The sequence below is a fragment of the Conger conger genome, chromosome 3 (assembly GCF_963514075.1).
Source record: "Conger conger chromosome 3, fConCon1.1, whole genome shotgun sequence".
NCBI lineage: Eukaryota > Metazoa > Chordata > Actinopteri > Anguilliformes > Congridae > Conger > Conger conger.
In genome coordinates, this window is record NC_083762.1 from 21,777,225 (window position 1) to 21,799,004 (window position 21,780).

General features: G+C 39.5%; 1 protein-coding gene across 1 annotated transcript in view; it reads left to right on the forward strand.

Annotated features, from left to right (window-relative positions):
• The first annotated feature begins 899 nt into the window (after nt 1-899).
• The window catches only part of LOC133124624 (teneurin-1-like), a 217,602-nt gene continuing 196,721 nt past the window's right edge, over nt 900-21,780 (forward strand). The window contains exon 1 of the mRNA XM_061235984.1: nt 900-1,171. The gene's annotated coding sequence lies outside the window, so the exon portion shown is untranslated. The remainder of the gene's footprint in view (nt 1,172-21,780) is intronic.

A 21,780-nucleotide genomic window follows, 5' to 3' on the forward strand; every position in this document is an offset into this window, starting at 1 on the left:
TTACTTCAGATATTTTCATACACATGTGACATATACACTCAGTGACCTCTTTATTAGTAGCCCATCTACTTAGGTTCGACCATGTTGTGTGCTCAGAGATGCTCTTCTGCATACCATCATTGTAATACATGGTTATTTCAGTTACTGTCACCTTCCTCTGAGCTTAAACCACCTCTCATGACAAGGCATTTTCAAGCAGCGATTATTTCGTTTTCGCACCATTCTCTGTAAACTCTAGGGATTGGCATGCATGAAAATCCCAGGAGATCAGCAGTTACTGAGATACTCATTCCTCATTCCCATGTTTGGTCTGAAAAACAACTGAATCTCTTGATCATGTCTGCATGCTGTTAATCATTGATGCCTCCTGATTGGTTGATTAGATATTTGCACAAGCTGCTGTACTTGTGTACCTAATAAAGTGATCACAATATATATACAATGGGCTCCAGACTTATTGGCACCCCTGACTGGCAATGATGCACAAAAAAAGATTAAAAACTAAAAATGCCAACATGTAAGAAATACTGTACTATAGTGATGTTTCAATGGAACCAACCAAAATCAAACATTCATTTAATAAAGAAAATAGCAACCCATATCCAGCAATTGTTAAATGTATTGCGGTGTTTCATCGTAAATAATACGCTCATTTACATTTCAACTGTTTACAGTTTCGTAACTTTACTATTTTTCAGACTGATACCATAAAGCTCAAATACATTTTCACACTGTTACCGGTTTATCCATCATTGCGCTGATAATTCTAGCTCAAATTCGATGCCACACCCCTTTCGCCAGTGTGGTACATGGTATATTCCAAAGATGCAGATGTAGCGAGTGAGTGTGCGAATGGTCTCTGCAACAGCACACAGCCCTCAAAGATTTGCAGTCTGTACGCGGCATAAGGGAAGAGGCAAATCCGCGCTTCAACGCACGCTTTCGCACTTCTCCCACGAAGTACACTCGCTATTCACTGAAGCTGCGTCTCCAAATACCCCGACTGCATCTGGTGAAGCAAACAAGGCTGGTAGACAAGCTGGGTCTCGGTGTTCTTCGAGGATACATGACGATAAATCAGACAAGGATTTTACGTGTTTTTGCTTTCTTCATATAAGCTGTGAAGAAATGGAATGGGACTAACCTTCTGTTATGGCAACACCTCGCAAAGGTAATACCAGATGTTTCACTGAAATAATTACGGTAATGTGAGGATTTCATTCGGAACATACGTATTGGGTGGATTCTCACGCAGCCATGTACGTAGTAACTTATTGAAACCTTGTCGAATTGTGTTGTACAGAAGATATCGCCACTATAATCTTAATGTACCGTTTAGGTAACTGTTTCCTTTGTGTTTCGCAATGACAGTATATTTTATACACGTAGCTTCTCTGCGATGGAGACTGACATTAGCTACTGTAGCATCTATCATCAACAGTCATTTCTAAGATGCGGAATGCGTGCTTTCCCCCGGGCGATGTAGCCTATAAATGTCGAATAGCAGGCTATCGCATTCATAAACGTAAAAAATAAAAGTTTGCTCACCTTTCGCGAGAACACTGCATAAATCATTTAATGATGCGCAATGGGAGTTTACAGGGGTCTGACACTGAAGCAGAGCCAATTCTTATTGTCTTGAATTCATAATTTTATAGGCAAAGAAACTTAGGTTCTTTAATATTTTATTTTACTTGACCATTACACAACCATGAATTCCGTGCAGGATAGCTACATTAGAAGGCAATAGTAGCCCCCTCCCCACCCCCCTCCGAAAACATTAGGAGTTTGCGTTCCATAGGCAACTATTATGCTAACGTGTGCTAATTTTGGATGGATAAGGTCGATGAGGCATAATCGTATTTTTTCCTCGATCGATTTTATTAATCCACGAAACATAGTATAGAGTGCAACAATACAGTACGCTATTAATACTGTAATCGGGGGGGGGGGGGGGGGGGGGGGGGGGGGGTGTTGCTCTTAACCCCAAGGGATGGTAGCTGTATCCAGTTGTCCGAACGCTAGTCAAGTGGTCTTTTGGCCTACAATGAAGTTTGCGAAGGGAAATTAAGATTTGATATCTCCATGTACAGGCCGATTTGCGTTGACCAAACCGGTCATTGCAATTGTAGGCTTTCACCGAAAGCAATGTGTAATTAATATGCAACTGCAGTTAGGGTACCTGCACATCTCTGAAACCGGAAACAGAGAAACATAAGACGTAGATAATTCTCTAGAAAACAAATGAATGAATAGATAAATAAATAAGTAAATAAATAAATAAATCCCATGGAATGCCGTGCAACAGGTTATGGTACCTTAAATCAGATTTGATGTGATTACCCTGCGGTACATGAAAAAATAACTGCACCAGAAAAAACATACAAGTATATAAGTTTTTGGTAAGGTCTTAAAAATCCAAAGGTTTTTTTAGTCTGCTCATTCAAATGGTTCGTTGAGTGTAATCAATAATAGAGCTTCAATATTGCTAAATTGAAATATTAAACAGAAAAAAAAAAAAAAAAACAAGATTTAGATACCCGCTTAAATTTGCTCAGACCACACTTTGATAGATACATCTACATTTAGTGCAGCATAAAGAGAATTTCAGGACCATTGGATAGTATTTTTTTTCTTTTTACTCTGAAGCGAAAATGATTATCTGGCAGTTGGTGGCTGTTATTACTTAGAGTGGGAATTGAAAACGTTACTCATGTTGCGTTTCATTAGTATAGGTTTTTCTTTTTTCACTGGCAGTACTATTGTGTTATTTTTTCTTTTTAAATCCTTCAGCTTTTCTTTTCTTATTTCTCCTTTGGTTAATGACTAATTTAAAGACTAATTGTCATTAACTGAGGTTATACATTATTAATTAGTCATTGGTATTTGAGTTGTGAACGGGTCAAAATGTAAATGACTAAGACATATCTACATGTTGATTTATTTATTTTTATATGTTCCTTTTCTTACAATATGAAAGTTTCCAACAGAATGTTGGCACCAATCTGCTCTCTTTGGTAAAGAAAAAAAAAGCAACAAAACATTCCCCTGTAAACAAAGGTGTTTACAATAGCACACACAGCCAGTATTCACTTGGGTTTTCTGCCACAAGACTGAAGTTGTTTAATCTAGCTCATAATTATACTAATTTATTCGGTGTTGAAGGGAAAATTGCAAATGTAATTTCCCGTAAGATGAGCGTAATTACATCACATCTTGTAAGGAACACTGAGTACCTTGATAGCTTTGCATGATTATTGCCAAACCATCATTTACAACGAGCCTGAGAACTACAAACCTGTTTATGTGAAACGAATGGAGGAGAGAGGGACATTTGGTCGAAGACAAACAACAGCCAAACTTTCACTTGACTCTTAGCGGGAGAATATATAGTCCTGCAATATAGGTGCAATTCATTCCCCTCAATTATTTGGTATTCAATTTACTGTAAATCTTGCAGTTTCCGTCCTAAAGACAGGGGGAGCTCTCTCCTCATTGTAGAATGAATTTTTGATTACACGCCCTGTTTTTACATTGTAAAAACAAAACTGAAACAAATTAAAAGGTCAGTTTGTTATCTCCTTTATATTCCTACATTCAATTTAATTTCAGTATGGACAATGTTTCTTTGTAATTGAAATTGCCACCTGCCATTGTACATTGTGGTTTCCAAACAAGTGTAGAATTCCCACTGAGAGTCATCCAAGAATAGATAGGTTTAGTACAATGATACAATGTGCAGGGGAAAATTCCCAGCCGTGGTAATATTTCACAATATCTTAATTGTACCTTATTCATTTTATTTTATTGATTTTATTTGATTTAATATTCTATAACATAGGGACATGGGCTATATGTAGATGAACTGGGGAGAGAGTGAGAGTGTGTGTGTGAGAGAAAGAGAGAGCAGATGGGGAGACTATCAGCACTGCGATGTGCGAGGGAACAGTGGGAGAGGACTGAGCTGGAGTTATTCAGCACACCGAATCGCGGCTCTAAGATTAAAGACTTTCATTTGCAACGGGGGATCAGATGAGTCTCTAAGTCTTCGTGCCTCTTTATGCTGCTTAAGTGCTGCTGCTTCAATTGCGATGCTAATAAAATTGGTCTGTCCACACCCTGCAAACCTCTCCACGTCATGCGGTATTAACGCAGACATGAAAGGGAGTGGATGAAAGGTGGAGGGCTTCACTCTCAATCTGCACTCACATCATTCTCGCAAAAATGTCCATTTGTGCTCTTTTATGAAGACGAGGCAAAATGGGGCTGGATCGGGCTTTGCAGCCCTGGAAAAAAACACACGCAGTCTCAATGTCAGGGACCGGACATCTGATTCAAAATGTGAATTTACTTGTCGGCTTGATGGTCTTTGTGGCCAGCGTGGTTGTTTGGTTGTCCTGACACTGTGCTAATACCTTGCTCATTGTGGGGCTGTGTGCATCTTCTAATGCAGAGAACAAAGCTCTGCTTTGGTCTCACTCGGGGCATCGGACATCTGGTCCAACCCCCCATTAAAAAATAACTTTGGAAGTTTGCAGATGGGAGGGGCAAGATGAAAAAAACAAAACAGTAGTTGCTGCAACATTGTGGAGCAGACCTTCAGGCTAGCTTTGAGATGTTTCTTTGTTCACTCTTTAGCCAAAGACAATGGACAATAGGATTTCTGATGCAAAGAAGAACCCTCACATTTAGCTTATTTACATCAATACAGTGACATGCTGTCGCAGCAGTGGTGAAAATTATCTGTACACACATTGCGATCTTATAAGTAGTTTTCAGCTGAGGTTATGAGTGTACACGAGATGAAGTGAACACATTGTTGTAGGAATCAAACATGAATGTGATGAGTTTAGGTATGAGGAATTATATACATTACCGTATACATCAATATTACATTTAATGCATGCTGGTGAAATAATATTCAGAATATGTATCCCGTTGAGATGAATATGGTTGTGTATACATCACAAACTATTTCATACAAAACAGCACAGTACATTTCATTCGGCTGCTCACTTAACATGTATGACCAAGCAGTCAGGAGACAGGACCCCTACTTTACCTAAAGACAGATATGTTTTTCAGAAATAAACATCACAGTATTGTTCTCATTATCGGAAAGCTTGCAAAAAAGGTTATTGACAGACTTCCGAGTATATGGTTAGTGGGTCAGGTTAACACCTGAATCCTTAAAGGTACAATAGGTAATTTTGGACTTCTAACGGTCAAGAGAGGAATTGCAGCAACAAACACAAACCACATCACTGTTTATCCCACCCCTTATCTGCCGTTGAACCGTCATTGGCTGTGGCAATTAGAACCAATTTTCAACCAATGAACTTGAATTGTATTGTACAGCTATACAATGTTTTGGTACAGAGTGCCGGCCTGTCAACTACATATTTTGAAACCCGAATTGAAGGACTATAAACACCAGCAGAGGGTTAGTCAACATATCAGTGAGCCTTTTTTAATGATAGGAAGAGATTTACAGCGGTCTTGTAACAATGTTTTAACACATAAATCTTACCTATTGTACCTTGCTCTTTTTCAGTATTAATCAAGTTTTTCGGTTTGCATTATTCAGAGCGAAAAAATAAAGTGCAACACACAACCAGACATCACCAAATATATACTTCAAGAGAGTCAAAATGTAGGCTAGGTCATGTATTGTAGATGGAAGTCTCATATTGAACTGATGATGCAGGTTTTTTTTTTTTATAGTGCTTTTTGTATCCAGTTATACAGTGCTCCTTAACTCAACAGTGGAGAAAGGCTGTGTCATCCTGGCCTCAGGACAATATTAGGGATTTACAGTAAGAATAGCATTGGGTGTTAATCATCTGCTCCCCAACAACAGTTATGCTGTCACAATCTCTGAGTTATCGAAGCATAATAGTGGTTTTATCAAGCACTATAACATCTTCTATAAATGTTCTGTTTTTTGCCCTCATATTTGTTCAGCCAAAAGATACCCTCCTGTTCCGCTGTCCTGGTCTCAACTTGATCCATGCCTCTCTCCAGCATCCCAGCACTGTATATAACCTCCTAATAGCAGCTCAGCAAATTGATAACAGTCCTGCATGGACCCCAGGTTGCTGGCTCTCGCTCTCTGGGCCTCTATGACTGTCAGCTAATAGCTAATTTCATGGTCATAGTGTTTCATGGTCAGAATGTTTTGACCGTGTTGAATAGCACTGTGTGGGTCCATTTTACCTGGAGCAGAATGGAGATGGAGGAATCTATCAATAACCTGTTCTATAGCACCCCCTTTTCTTAACATAATCATGAAAATAGTAATTGAGTAACTAAAATAAAATAGTAACTCAAAATAAAATGGTTACTATTCTTGAACCTACTACTCTTGAATTCTTGATTTGACTACAGCCATAATCTTTTGTAAGGTGACCCCTGGTGTTTCTCTAAATATATACCTATTCACTGAGCACTTTATTAGGTATTTATATGACTTATTTTTGGGGCTTACTGGTCTTCTGCTGCTGTAGCAGCTTAAGAGGTTGATGTGTTGTGTGTATGTGTGTGGTTGTGCCTTTGCCGGAATGGAGCCAGAGCTTCAACTCTGGCTCCAAAAATGAGCTTTTTGCATTGCTTTTTCCAAGCTATATCAAATCTGGTTCCTGAAAAGGAGACCCCAAAAGGACACATGGCAACCAAATTAATTTATGGGTTTTAATATTTGTGAAGTGCTGTATATTATATACAGGTGCCTCTCAAAAAATTTGAATATGGTGGAAAAGTTAATTTAATGTAATTTAATTCAAAAACTTAAACTAGTTTAATTTCACATAAAGTGAAATATTTCAAGCCTTTTTTAATTTTATTTAGATGAGTACGGCTTATAGCTCATGAAAAAAAAAAATCCAGTATCTAAATATATTAGAACATTACGTAAGATCAATCAAAAAAAAGGATTTATAAAACAGAAATGTTGACCTTTTCAAAAGGATGTTCATTTATGCACCCAATACTTGGTTGGGGTTCCTTTTGCACGAATTACTGCATCAATTCCGGCGTGGCATGGAGGCAGTCAGCCTGGGGCACTGCTGAGGTGTTATGGAAGCCCAGGTTGCTTTGATAGCGGCCTTCAGCTCGTCTGTATTTTTGGGTCTGGTGTCTCATTTTCCTCTTGACATTACCCTATAGATTCTCTATGGGGTTCAGGTCAGGCGAGTTGGCTGGCCAATCAAGCACAGTAATACCATGGTCAGCAAACTAATTACTAGTAGTTTTGGCACTGTGGGCAGGTGCCAAGTCCTGCTGGAAAAGTAAATCAGTATCTCCATAAAGCTTGTCAGCAGACGGAGGCATGTGCTCCACAATCTCCTGGTGGACGGCTGCGCTGACTCTGGACTAGATAAAACACAGTGGACCAACACCAGCGGATGACATGGCACCCCAAATCATCACTGACTGTGGAAACTTCACAACGGACTTCAAGCAACTTGGATTCTGTGCCTCTCCACTCTTCCTCCAGAAAGACCTTGATTTCCAAATGAAATGCAAAATTTACTTTCATCTGAAAAGAGGACTTTGGACCACCGAGCAACGGTCCAGTTCTTTTTCTCCTTAGCCCAGGTAAGATGCTTCTGATGTTGTCTCTGGTTCAGGAGTGGCTTGACACTAGGAATGTGACCCTTGCAGACCATTTCCTGGACATGTCTGTGTGTGGTGGCTCTTGATGCAGCCTCAGTCCACTCCTTGTGAAGCTCCCCCTTTTTTGTCGGCTTTGCCTGACTGTCGGCTTTGCCTGACAGTCCTCTCAAGGCTGCGGTCATACCTGTTGCTTGTGCACGTATACTAAATTATCCTGGAAGAAGTGTCCTGAAATGCTTGCTTCCCCTGCCACCCTCCCCCTCTCTCTCCACCACCCTCTCTCCTCTGGCAGGTCCGGAAGTTTGTAAAAAAAGAACTTAAAATAATAGCACCTAGAATACCAATACATCGATAGAATACTAATACATTGACTCAAATGCATGCCTAGCCCTTATTTGTAAGTGTACTGAATAATAATAAAATATTTTCTGAATGTATTTAGATGCCGATATATATCACCGATATAAAATGGGGTCAAGTTTCTGAAAATGCTCTGTGCCATGCAGGCAAAGCTGTTTCCACTTTCCTCAGAAGAGTGATTTCTTCACTGGTCTCCAAAATACAGAGTCTTTTGTTTATACTTAGGCATTGCAAAATACATAATTTGTCGTAAAACGTCAACCTTTTTAGGCATAAAGTGTCAGGAACAGTTTTTGCCGGTGTGTAATGTTCTCAGCGTGCATAATTGAAGAGTTATATATTTTTTTATGCAGGCCAAAAAAACTATACACTGTTGGAAAAGTAATTTCATTCGCTAAAATGGTCCTTAGTCCTCACTTTAATAGCATACCCCTAGCTTGTTGTATGCTAACCTGAAATTATACTGCAGTTGCTTGCACACGGAGGTGGTCATTACCTATACTGAGTGACTGATCAGGTAACTTCACAGGTGGGCTACTAATGTTTCAGACGGCCTATAGAAAATATACATAATAGCATGCCTGTGTGCAGTACAAGTAATTTTGTGCAAGTATGCAATGGCGAAACAGACAATAATGATAATAATTCCACCTGAGAAATTCTAAGTACAGTTGACTATCAATGTTCTATAAATGTTTTTTGGAATTAAACTGTGATGGATTTGGTTTGCGGGCAGCCGTGGCCTCTCTGTGTGGAGTTTGCATGTTCTCCCCGTGTTTGCATGGGTTTCCTCCGGGTACTCCGGTTTCCTCCCACAGTCCAAAGACATGCAGGTTAGGCTGATTGGAGAGACTTCAGCATCCTGGCGACCCTGTTCAGGATAAGCGGGTTAAGATAATGGATGGATAGATGGATGGATTTGGTTTGCTGTACTCTTGCTGTGTTAAGGGTACCAACTTTACCCTGATTTGTGTCATCTGTGGATTTCCAAAATGCATATACTGTAAGACCACCCAAGCTTGTGTTGCCTCCCACATGTTCGAAAATAAGGAACCCTTAAACAATGGCAAAGTAAAATAGTTTATACAGATAGAACCGTGAGTTTTAAGAGTATATCCTGTTACCATATTGATTGAAATGTGTAAGTATAATACAAATGCAGATATGGACTGAATGTGCAAAGGCCCCTCATTGGAAAGCTATAAATGATCAGGTTAATATGTTGTGTATATACGAGTATTACATAATATGTGGTGGTACCGTATGTGTTAGATTGGAAAAAGAAATTGCATGCAGTTATCAGTGCGCTGCCTCATTGGCCTTTGTAATTAAACATTGATAAATGTTTATTCTCCACAGTACTGACATTTTGCCTCTTATTAAAGATTTTGTTTTAAATGTCAGCAAGAGCTATTTCGAATTGAAGTTTATTAGCAGCATTTTTACGTTCAGCTACACTTTTTTAGGACCTTTTCTGTGGTGGATGATTTGAAAATGATTTTGCAGAACAATATCAATTTTTATCTCAGTTAGTAATAGCTACGTAAATGTAGTTGTATTGGTTATTAAAACACGACAGTTCCTTCTCAGATATCTACCTTAGAGGTTGATCAAGGGTTCAAAATCTCAACCCTCAGTTAATGGATTTATAAATTAGAATAATAAATTAGTATGAAACTATCAATGCATTTAATTTCAAAGTGTTAATTAACGTATAATCCATTCACAGTTAATTTACAAGTCAGATCATAACTATAAGAAATGATAATGTGCATTTTGCTCATACACAATATTATATTGTACTCTGGAGTATTTTATAATATAAGACTGTTATACACCATCTGACTGTTTACTCAGTGTTGTGTTAAGGGACCAGTGGGTTCATTGCTGTGCTGGCATCCTTTGTCCAATGAGGAATAACTGGACAATGTCCAACATGCCTGAATAATGTCCTTGTGTTTTGTGCACTGAGTGGTGGCTGAAATATCACTGGCTGGTTATTTATTTATTGATTTATTGTTTTATTTATTTATTTATTTGCTTGCTTACTTTCTTACTTACATTGAAGAACTTTACCTTGGTCACAGTATATTTGTACAGAGTGCCTCTTTTACTGCAAGTCTCTTCTCTCCGGCAAGGCCTGGCTTCTTCCAGGGCCTTCGAAACTGTTCTGACCGGCAACAGAGAACATGCAATGGACAGAAGAAAACTCAAACTAACTCCTGAGCTACGACTATCTTTATGTGCTGGGATCCTGTACCCATCGGATCAATCATTGCCGAGTGTCTCACTGGGAACAGAATTTCATGCCATATTTAGACCATAGTTTGTCAGCTCTTATGTTGCACAGAATAGTTTATGTATCTCTTCTCATTGGTGGGGGTTGGTACCCATTCTTTTTTAAGGAGTATCTGGTATTGAACTCCGGAAACTGTAATAAATCTTATTGGCCTACCCCTCTGTCCGGATGGCAGAAGATGAGATGTTGTGGTGGGTTTTTCCGTAGAAAGGGGAGTGAAGTGAGAATAAAACATGTTCAAACATTGTTCAGCAACAAATACAACACATTTACAATATAAATAACTGTGGCAACTTGATGGTAAATGGACTGCATTCATTTGGCGCTTTTATTCAAAGCACTTAACAATTGATGCCCATTCACACATACACTCACGCACAAGCATGACTGGTTGTCACATGCAGTGCACCAACCAGGCAGCCTGTAGCCTAGTGGCTATGGTACATGACATAAGGTACATGACTGGGACATGGAAGGTTGGTGGTCAAATCCTCAGCACGATGGATTAAACATCAGATAAATATCAAATTAAGCAGCTCGTTGGGAGAAATTGGGGTTAGGCGTCTTATTGAGGGATGCTTTAACACTGGAACTGTGAACCCCGTCTGTTAGATGGGCGCTCTTACCTCCTGAGGCCCTTTTGATATGGGACACAGTAATGAATCACTGCAGGATCATGGGTTTATATTTTAGGATTGAAGACATAGTTTACTTTCAGGGTTTTTTCAATAATATTTCAGTTTTAGTTTTAGTTTTTTATTGGCCCACAATGTTGTGTGTGATGAATGATTTTACCGAGAATAGGATTATTTACTATGGTGCATGCAATCTGAGACCACAAATGTAAAGTATCTAAAATTTCCTTCATTGCATAAAACAATTGTCGATCAAAAGCTGAAATAGTAACAATAAACCTGGAAAGTGAAATATCCCTTTAATCACCAAAGCTGTTTCAGGTTTCAGAGTTTTGTCAGCAGAACTAAAACGCAGATGTGAAACTGATAGGTTGCACTGATATTAAGAAGAGACTTATTAATGCATGGCCTTGTATGCTGGAAATTCTTGGGGCAGTGACCTGGAGTGTTCAAGATCAGACTTGGTAAAATATTTATCTACCAGTGTTTGATGAAATAATGATCTAGGGACTAATTGAATAGTTTGCCTAGCAAAATATTTAATATGGAAATATTATTGGGAAAGTTATTTTGGGAAACAAAAATAACGTCTACTGAATATCTTTCATGTAAAATAAATTATTTGTGCATGTTTTATTCGTAGGTCATAGGAAGGACATGGGGCGAAATTTTGTCTTGAGAGCCCTTGACGAATAATGTAAGAAGCCCACTGAAACCGAGGGGGTTTGTATACTGTTATGGCACATCTGTTAAGGCAGAGATGCGTAATGTATGAAGCCCTGACAGGGGGCTACTCAATGAGTTATCTCCACTATAAAGAGGATATTAGTATCATACTGTAACTCATCTCTGTGTCCTTTACAGTAGAGCAACTCAATAAATCACATGGAAATACCCGACCTGAACTCTCCCGGTCTCTGCCACCTTCCGAGAGCTCTCATTTCGAAGGCTGCCATGTTAACGGTATTTAATTCCACTTCTGCTGTCAGAATATTGATGGCGCCGATTAAATTCCTGGCGATCTAGTGCTTTGATCTGTGAGAAGAATGGAAACCATCCAAAAGTGAGTGGTATCACATTTTATTTATTTATTTTCCACAGAGACTGATCATAAATATATAAGCTGGGCATGTGACAAGCAGTAAGATTGACTGTTTGTTTCTCCTGGAATCATTTGCTGGTGTCTCTCAGATGCGTTACATCTTCACTGTATGTTGTATGGTGAAGCCAAACGGCCTGGTCTAAAAAGGCTGAGGGGCCCAAATAGACTGCATTCGCACACGGCCCAGAATTCCGTGCCGCAGCCTTGCCGTAACCTATGTTGCTACAAAGAAAGAGAGAGTGTTATGGGGTGCGAATGGAAAGGTAACCAAGATACTGTACAGTCTGAAAAATGGGTCTTAGGCCTGTGTCAGAAGGTAGCCAATGATTCTGCTCACCTGACCACTTTCGGGAAATTGAATTGCCCCAGCGCTATGGGGCCGGTACAGACAGGCACTGAGACTGGGAGAAGCAGCCATGCAGGGAGGGGAGACGGAGTCACTCAAGGTTGCGGAACAGAGAGTTCTAGCCAGGCAGGAGGATTTGAGCATTGATTGGAGGGATGGTGGATTGGTTCTCTCGTGTGCAGTGCAGCACAAATTTCCAGTACTCACTGAGCATTAAGGCAAAATGATTATTTTTGGGTTAATTAAGAATAGCGTAATTGTTTTGCATGTGAGTGCATGACTACACACATAATTGATCATCAACTGGTTTTATTCAGAAAATGTTATAAATGGTTTTACAAAGGTAAATTGACTGTTGTTGAGTGTCTGTTCATGAAGCAGTACACAACCAGGCAAAGAAATACAAAATCACAAAGAATTTATGTGTCCGTACTATATCAGTAAATCATGGTTTTTCACTGTATACACATCTCATTGTTATTATACTTGGCCCGCAGTATCTAACCAGTCACAGTTTATGTTAGTGGCACCTTCAAGGATACCTTTGTGTACTTGGCTCTCTGTGGGCTGGCTGCATTTTCCTGATGAAACTCTTGCCATCTTTTATTATTGTCTTTGTGTTGGTATTTTTCAGCCAGATGTAGCATTATTCCTCTCTCAGAACGTGTGGCTTGTCAGATGGTTTGGCCTTGGCAGTGAGTCAGTTTCACAGCCACTGTTCCCTTGGATTTGTCTTCCATCTGCTCCCTGCCGAACCACCCGGTTTCTTGACGGTGGCGCCCCCCCTCCCCCCCCTCGCCGTTTCCCCGGGTCCGGGAGAGTGCCGCACTTCCTCTCCGTGCAGCTACCGGGTCGAAGCAGTCCCCTGCAGCCGTTTCCCCTTCAGATTATAACCAAATGAGAACAATAAAAATACGATTATTCTCGCTCAGCCTGGAGCGGCCTGCTCGGGGCTGGAGCCAGTAACTTTTCTGAAGCCATATAAATCTCACACATCACAATAATATAATGCACAAAGAGGCAAGTCTGAGAGAGAGAGAGAGAGAGAGAGAGAGAGAGAGAGAGAGAGAGCACAAAGAGGTGAGAGAGAGGGAGAGCGCACAAAGGTGAGAGAGGGAGAGAAAGCACACAGAGGTGAGAGAGGGAGAGAGCACACAGAGGTGAGAGAGGGAGAGGGAGAGAGCACAAAGAGGTGAGAGAGGGAGAGGGAGAGAGCACAAAGAGGTGAGAGGGAGAGGGAGAGAGCACAAAGGTGAGAGAGGGAGAGAAAGCACAAAGGTGAGAGAGGGAGAGAGCACAAAGAGGTGAGAGAGAGGGAGCAAAGAGGAAAGTCTGAGAGAGAGAGAGAGAGAGAAAGAGAGAGAGAGAGAGATAAATTATCCTGGTGCAAAACTGACGTGTTAAAGCAGACATGATGAATGGTGTCTTAAGGCCTTGCTGAAATTTGCTATTTCCCCGCACGCCCCTGTTCTTTTTCCGCCGCAGCGAGGATGTCCTCAGGTTCATCCTAATTGTGTTGAGTGGGTGACTGCAGAGCAAAACAAATGGACAACCTGTCAATTTCAGGTTAATCTATGTCTAATGGCATTTCAAAATGCAGCCATGACAAATGCACTTGAGCTGTGTCTGCGCATTTAAAAAGTATAATCACAGCTATTTTCAGCTGTTTTATCAATGTCCTTTGTGGATTAAATACATGAAATGTTTTTTAAGGCAGACTGAAATTAAAACCGACTCGGCAAAAACAATATTCCTATGCTATTTGTACATGTCTACAGATACACGTGTGCTGTCTATAGATACTTAAAACTACAACAACAAAAAAGCTATATAGGGTCCACACATGTACACACACACACACCTTGTCACAAAGCGATGGAGAAAGCAGTATTGTTATATTTATACCCTTCAGTGTGTGTAGGGTGTATCAGTACATTGGTCAGACCAAATATTTTGATCTCCTTCATGGACCATTAGCATGACTACCCATTTTAATAGCATGATTCAAAACTGGGACAATTCCCTGACATAAGAGAACATTGTATGGGCTTCTGAGGTTGTCCTCTATTCCCTAGATACCTCGTCAAACTGTAAAGCCGTGTTGCAGTGCTGAAACGAGCAGCGCAAATAATGGCGGCATGCGTAATATTACATACGCTGTACGAGATCCTCCCTAAGGCAACATGGTGGTGAATGGTAGGATAAGTGCAACAGTGAAATGAAAATATTGTACATAAACCTTGTTATGATGATAAATAAGTCATTACAGGTCACTCTGGGCCAAAGCCTGTCACCAGTGTAAACTTAACGGCACTTTGTCAAAGACCGGTGACAAGATCTGTCTGGGGACATCCTGTACAATAAACAACTAACAATATATACAAGAACGGGGAAGTGTCCTTGAGTAAGAGTGAAAAAAAGCCTAGACCCGACCGGTGACCTCAGAGTGAAATCACTTATTAATCATGCCACCAGGTAACCTGAAGGAAGAAGAAATCAATTTTAGCTTCACCTCCAAAAAAGGAAGGGGTTGTAAATTGAATGTGAGTAATGCAGACACTCCTCCACTGCAGATCTTCATCAAGCTTGTCAGCTTGTTTTTTTTACATCGTTTTTAGTGTTACATTTTGAGTTTTTTTTATTTAATTTTTTTTACAGATATTTCATTTTTTTAGGTTTTAGTTAGCCAGGATTTTTATAGCTTGTTGTTGGATGAACAAATGCAATATGGCTTTGAATGCATACAATTTTGAACTTTTCAATATTTAATTCAAGATACACTAATTGGTTTCCCCACTTGAGTTAAATCATTGATTTGTCAGTTCAACTTTTAAACTTATTTTGAATTAAAATATAAACCAAAAATGCCTTTGCTGATTTGTACTGCTGAGATAAGTACTGCTGATATAAATTAGTACTCAAAGGATTGAAAAACTCATTGAGTAGTTGCTTTATTGCTACAATTGATATTGATTCTTAATGAAACAGTGCTGTTGAGAATTTGTATCTTGATGCCTCTCAGTTCAATGTATCAACAAAATCTGTCAGAGTTTACTATGCTTAATGAGGTACACACAGTACATGTATATGTAATGAGAATTTAACATTAAAAACCTTAAAAGTAACAAAAGGCTGGTGCCATTGCATTTTATCTTTAACTTACTGTGAAAGCAACAGACATGATTAGGTTTGGCCAAGCTGAAACATACCAGCACCCCCAGACTGAACTCTAAAATATTGTCTAAGAGATATGAAAAGCTATCACCCACATCCACGGATTAATTTCCACTGGCCTGTGCGTGCGGTGGTCGGTGGTGGGCGCATTAGCGCGAGTTGTCGTCTTTAATCTGTGCAAACTCGGCAAAGGGGAGCGCTTCCCAACAGCCGCCCTCCCCAAGGTCTGCTAGCTTCATTAACGCCTTCGGGAAGAATGATCTCCACACAGCCGTCTGAAGCTTTCCTCAGGAAGAGAGTTTCCCTGGTAACAAGGAAATGGAATATGGGACATAATGATGAAAAGAGAGGAGAAGGAGATTTGATTCATGGTGCAATAGATTCCATCGCCATTTCATATAACAGGGCCGCGGTACTGGCGTACCCATTACTGGCGATTTTGATCACGCTGGAAATTAATTAAATGATAGATAAATGCGCTCTGATCGTCAAGCTCTGTGATTGTGCTGAGACAGTGATGGATGGTGTTTAGGCATTCTGGCAATAAAATCTTAATTTGATGCGTTATCCCTTACCTGGCAAATGCATTATTTGTAAATCTTCAATCAGGTTTTCAGCAGTAAGATAAATCCTAAGCTATCGCATATATTTGGCTGTTTGTTTTGCTCTAGACCCGCAGAAACATAGCTCCCTGAAATTTGAAACATTTTAACTCTCAAATAAAACTTGCCCATGTCACCTGGGACATACACACACACACAGACGTGTGCACACACAGACTCTCACACACAAACTGTGTACATTGTTTTTTTCCAGTAATAATAAAGTGTGGGTACTGTTGTGTTCTATGTTTGGAATTTAAGTTCTGTGAGCAGCATTATCAACTTGCCATGTTTCATCTTTTTGCCTGGCAGGTTGTGTTTTAATGAATCCCCAAAGAGCTGCATTTTTGTCTGCCACAGTTATGGAATTACTGCCTGGATCACTTTTTTACTGCATCCTGTAAATACCTGTAAATGTCTGACATTCAAACTGAAAAAGTGCATTTATGAAACTTTGAGGAATTTAGTAGACACCATACACTGTGATTCCATTGTTTTCTGGGGTGACTCCTGTAACAGCTTGTACACACATTCAAAGAAGAGTCTACTTAATGTTCATGCTACAACATGCTACAACACTATCAAAGGCTGGTGGATTCTGTCATCAGTCCGTTTAATCATATTCGTGCCCAGTTGTGTGATGTTCGTTAGCTTTATTGCGCTTGATTGAAACATCCACATAGGCTACTCTAAAATGTGGGAAGGAAATTAATTAGCCTACATTTACAGCAATCAAGGCTTACAGTAATGACTGAGGTCAAGCCTCGAAAAAATGACTAAAAAAGATTCTAATAATAAAGTTGTCAAAACATTATCTCAGAAATGTCAGAGAACTGAAGAGGGTGGAAACCAAGTGGCAGTGGCAGTCTTGTGTTTCCTGTTGATTGACAGCATTTAAGATAAAAAAGATCATTCTGCTATTATGATATCATTTTTACCATGTATTTTTACTATCTATGTGTTCCCTTCCTGTTTCCTGTGTATATTGAAGCAAAAATATTAATCAGGAGACAATCTGGGCATTAATTGATATAATTACAATCTTAAACTACCAGGCTGTTCTCACTGCATTGGATAGGTAGTGATTATTGGAACAAGCACTATAAAAATGCAATTTGCTGGATAACGATGCGTTTCTGCACAGAATCTGTATAAGTGCCCATAGTACTACAAAAGTCTAGATGTGAGAACAGACCAGAATGTTACCCAGATCACATTGTAGAAACAGATATACTCATACACTATGTGGTAAAATCCATCATTAGAATGTACCGGACCATGAAATAGTTTCCCCAGCACCAGGGACAGAAGGAAATAAATCAAGAAATAGACTAACATTATATATAGTGTATAATGACAGTTGTCATCAGGTATGAAGAAGGTGACAGGGAAATGGGTCTAAGAATGTGGTACAATATTTTGAACTATAATATATTTCCTGAGTGTAGAATTGGACTGCCTGGGCTGTCCAATTGTGGAATGTCTGAGCAATGGATAGTTTGTGACAGTTGGCCACTTAACTCGGAGATGTCAGGTGTGCAGTGCCCTCCATAATGTTTGGGACAAAGACTTATTATTTATTTATTTGCCTCTGTACTCCGAAATGTGAGATTTGTAATAAAAAAATCACATGTGGTTAGTGCACATTGTCCGATTTGAATAAAGCGCACTGATAAAGTTCCCTGAAATGGGGGGACTATGTATAAACGTATATATGATTTCTACATGGTGAAATGTATAAATATACCCATTAATAAAATCTGACAATGTGCACTTTTTACCACATGTTAATTGTGTGAATTGTGCCAATCAGAGGCAAATCAAGACATAATCAAGTCTTTGTCCGAAACATTATAGAGGACACCCTACAAGAAGCTTCCTGAGGTAGGAGATAATATGCATGTTTTTTCATGGTTGAAATATTCAGTATAGGTAGCCAACAGTCTGGAGGAGTTTTTGTGTTAATTTTGCAACATGACTAATGAGCTGTTTCAATTTGCTATCTGAGGGCCATCAGTGATTTTCTGTGTGGTTTGTCTACTAGAACGACCTATCTTAGTAACCAATGAGGGCAGACAGACCTCTCTCTGGCTCTCCAGGAGGAGGTGAGCAGGTATCATCGCAGTGGGAAGGGTGAGGCTTTGTAAGTGGGAAAGACAGACTCCACAGTGAGCGAAACTTACCAGTCAATCAAAGCAACATGAAGCCTTCTGCAGGCTTTGTGGATCTGGCACAGAACTGGAGAAATTCGGAAACACGGTGTTTCATGAAAACCCTGCATTTTGAGTCAGTTAGTTACTTTTGGGACTGCGGGAAGTTACATTTTCGCGTTGCGGCATATCCAACATTTTCAAATCATTTGAAAAAGAGGAAGCAGCAGAATCCTGTCTCTGTGCTACAAACAGGATTTTTTTTTGCTACAAACAGGATTTACACACAAACTATGTCATCATACTTCACATGATCACTGGAAAATTACCCCAGGGAGGCATGATAGCCATTTAATTGCATTTTGGAGACATTGCAGTTACATAAGTGTATAATTTGTATTTTATATAATACATGCACAGGTCTGCAGTTTTGAGTAATGCACCATGAGTAATCCCTCTGGCGCCCCCTTGGCTGCAGTACCAGGTGCTTGTCTTGATCAACAAACAGCATGGCCAACTCGTTATGGATTCATGTAGTCGTTCTGATACACATCTGTAGATAACAGGGAGCAATACTGTGAATTTCCTACTGTGCACTCTTTGTCAAAACAAATCACCTTTGAAACAACACTTTCAATGCTGAAAATAGAAGAAACCGTTTTAAGTCAAGTAGTCGGATTTGCCAGTTTATAGCTAAATTATTCTAAGTTATGTTATTCTATACTAGCCCACAAGCAAGCTAGTCTAGCTACAGTTAGACAAGCAAGTCAACTTATAAATATGCAATGTATGAAATGTGCAGCTATATTTAGTGATGTTGTAAGCGCCCCCATTCCTTTACTAATGCCATGGACGGTAGTTTAAAAATAACCATGCACCACTGTCCCCATTTGGAACGACCGGCAAAACAAATGGACTTTGGCATGCCATTGATTACTCGGTGTGTTAAAAGGGAAATCAGATTTTGCATTACCGGTATTATGTGCAAATACACAAATCAAAGGCAAATGTCACTGGGAAATTGCTCTCACTAGATTATCTGCCTTAACAAATAAGTCTGGTGTCTGTGCATGCATGTTTGTATGGTCATGCTGTGTGGTTTATCCTTTCTTATGATGCTCAAAACATGTTACTAAATCATGCAGCTGTAACTGCACTGAATTCCTCAATTATAAAATATACTCAGAATAACAAAATACAGAAGACATGAAAACAGAGAAGTTATGAAAACCTAAAACCAGGCATTTGAGAGTAGCACAGCTTATCTAATCTTATTTTAAGTTATTTTTGTCTTAAAGTAGAGTACAATTATTTTTAACTGCACAAAGTAATGGCTAAATGATACTGACTAATTGTTATTGAATCACCATTCCCATACTGTCCATAGGTGACTTGTTTATGCAGTGCAATGTCTGTGTCACCATGCAATTTGCAATTTGCTCCTGGTCTGAACAGAACTCATTAATTTGCCTTCATTAAAAAAAACAACAACAAAAAAATATCTGGATACATTTATTGGGTCCAAAAATGAATGAAAGAGAAAACAGGGCCCATATTATACACAGTACATAGTGTGTGATTATGAATATGGTGTTGGTGTGGACATTTTGCGCTGGAAACAGTGGGTGAGTGCAGGCAATAATGTATATACATATCTGCTTGGAAGACCCGATGTAGTACTGTCGTGAGATTTGATGTGCTGACTACAAAATTACTACTACTACTAATTTGGGGTCAAGAAAACTGCCCTATTTTATGAACTGCTTTCTTCAAAATGCAACAAAAGTACAGTCATTTTCTTTTAACCAAATATCAGACAGAAATCCAGGAAATAATGTAATAAATAACATGGAATATCTGTCTAAATGGAAATTCCTACAAGCAATGTTTATCCATGAAACATTGTTGAAAATGAAATGCTTCAACAAAATACGTATTTTAAAGAACAAATACGTGCACAAAATGTGTACTACATAACCTGCAACCAAAAAAAGAAGAACCAGTATAGCCAAATCAGTTAGCTTCGAAGCCTAGTAATCTGTAGCTTTTCATCTCAACCCCACTGGCACACCTTATTCTACTTGCAGCTCGATGAGGTCTCCATCCCTTCCATCAATTATATTAACCCGCTTATCCTGAACAGGGGGCTGGAGCCTAACCCATTATACATTGGGCGAAAGGCAGGAATACACCCTGGACAGGTCACCAGTCCAATCAGCCTAACCTGCATGTCTTTGGACTGTGGGATAAAACCGGAGTACCCGGAGGAAACCCACGCAGACATGGGGAGAACATGCAAACTCCATACAGAGAGGCCCCGGCTGACCGGGATTCCAAACCAGGACCTCCTTGCTGTGAGGTGGCAGTGCTACCCACTGCAAAATCCGTGCCGCCACAATGAGGTCTTTCGCTCTTGAAAGTGGTGTGCTTTGTCAGGGTTGGAAATGAAAAACTACAGGATGGTAGATGTCAAGGAACATGGTTGGCAGACTGCTCTACGCTGACTGATTTGGCTGTACTGTTTTTATTTATTTATTTATGTTTATGGTTGGGGGTAATGTAGTACACATTTTATGCATGTATTTGTTCTTTAAAATAGGTGTTTTGTTGAAGCATTTTATTTTCTAGAATGTTTCATGGATAAACATCGCTCGTAGAAATTTCCATTTAGACAGATATTCCATGTTATTTATTGCACTGAAATATTACATTATTTCCTGGATGTTGTTCTGTTGTTTGGTTACCAGAAAATGACTGCGCTTCTGTTGCATTTTGAAGGAAACAGATGAGAAAAGAGGACATTATTTCTTGACCCCACAAAGTTAGCTGAATTCTTAGCTGCTATCATTATCACATTTTATAGTTGTGAAGCCAAGTCCCAGACATTATTTATACATTTCAGGACATTTTCTTTTCAAAGGAAAAGTCTTGAAGTCTGTTGGAAGTTTTATTCAGGAATGCATTTTTGAACCCAGGCCCTATTTTCGGATAGTGAGTGATGATTGTGAATAGTAGGGACTATCAGTCCGCTGATTGCTTCAGAATTCAGTTTGATACCCTTCCTTGCATCCTCAGACACATTCTGCAGAATTGGAACTTGTTGATTGTTGAGTTTGGGGACACATTTTTTCCTGGAAAATAAATAAGACAGAAAACAGAGGTCACAGTGTGACATTGGCACTCTGAAAGCTGGATAACAATGTTTGGTTTGGTTTTGTGATATACCTCGTCTTTCTACAGTGTTTTCTCCCTCAGCATGCAACTGTTGTAAAACATGTTCCATATTAATAAGCCCAAATGTAGGTTGCTGGCTGTAATAAGGGGTAGCATTACTTCTCCAGTCCTTCTGATTTGTGAAAACACAATTCTAAATTCTGCAACAATCAGACAGCTAGTATTGTCAGCTCATTGCTGATCTGTAGTTCTAGCCAAATTCAAGACCAGTGATCAGACAGCACTGACTGCAAAATCAACAGGACAGCAAGCTACCTAATTACC